Source organism: Cololabis saira, chromosome 9, assembly GCF_033807715.1.
Source record: "Cololabis saira isolate AMF1-May2022 chromosome 9, fColSai1.1, whole genome shotgun sequence".
Lineage (NCBI taxonomy): Eukaryota > Metazoa > Chordata > Actinopteri > Beloniformes > Belonidae > Cololabis > Cololabis saira.
The window spans coordinates 42,297,609-42,298,659 of NC_084595.1; positions in this window are offsets into that span (position 1 = coordinate 42,297,609).

Genomic DNA, 1,051 nt, shown 5'->3' on the forward strand with positions numbered 1-1,051 from the left:
CGGTTTGTGATTGTTCATGAACATTTTAGTTTAAAAAGTAATTTTATTTGATAATAAAACATTTTCATGTTAAAAAGGTTTTCTGTGTTTTTTCCCGGATCTGAGATGGTGTCTGGTGTTTTCATGCGTTTTGGCCGTTCGTTTACACGAAAACGAAGCTTAAAGTCACCAAAAACGACCATTCCTGAAAACTCCGGCCAAAGTGGAGATTTGCAAAAACTCCGTCTTCACGTTTGCTTGTAAATGGAGAGAAACGGACATTTAGGCTTCAGAACGTCACATTATGCCACAGAAACGTCACTACACTGCAAAAACTCAAAATCTTAACAAGAATATTTGTCCTATTTCTAGTTGAAATGTTTAATTTTTAGTCAAAAAATCTCATTACACTTAAAACCAGACTCATCACTGGAAAAAAGTGAAAATTTACTTGAAACAGGTAAGAATTGTCAAATAAGTTATTTATCTGGTGATGACTCTTGTTTTAAAGCAGCACAATGTAACTTTTCCACCTTTTAATATAATATTTCATCATCATCATTGTGATGGAACATCAACTTCCAACAGGTTTAATGAACCTCTGTCATGGTCTGAGGGGTCTGTATCGCCTTCACTGGCACTATGTAACTTTGAGGAGCATGGTAGGAACCCTTCCACACTACTGGTAAAGCACTACCGCTTTTGTCCAAAGGAGCCGCCAAACTCAACAAAAGCTGAAAGTTACATTGTACATTGCTTTAAGTGTAATGAGATTTTTTGACTAAAAATGAGACATTTTAACTATAAATAAGACAAATATTCCTGGTAAGAGTTTGAGTTTTTGCAGTGCAGCGTCATGTGTGCGACCTGTGTTTACAATTTGTTTGGTCACCGTCCGTATTTTCTTGTATTTTACCTGTTTTATATTCTAAAGTCACACTTAAAAGTAACTCCACTTCTCTGTCACTCCGAACGAAAGACACGTTTCATCTTGGAAGTAACTGGAAGTTACTCGTGTCATTTGTTGATGTTTTTTTCCAGGATTCTGATTGGCTAGCATGACTTTATCTTC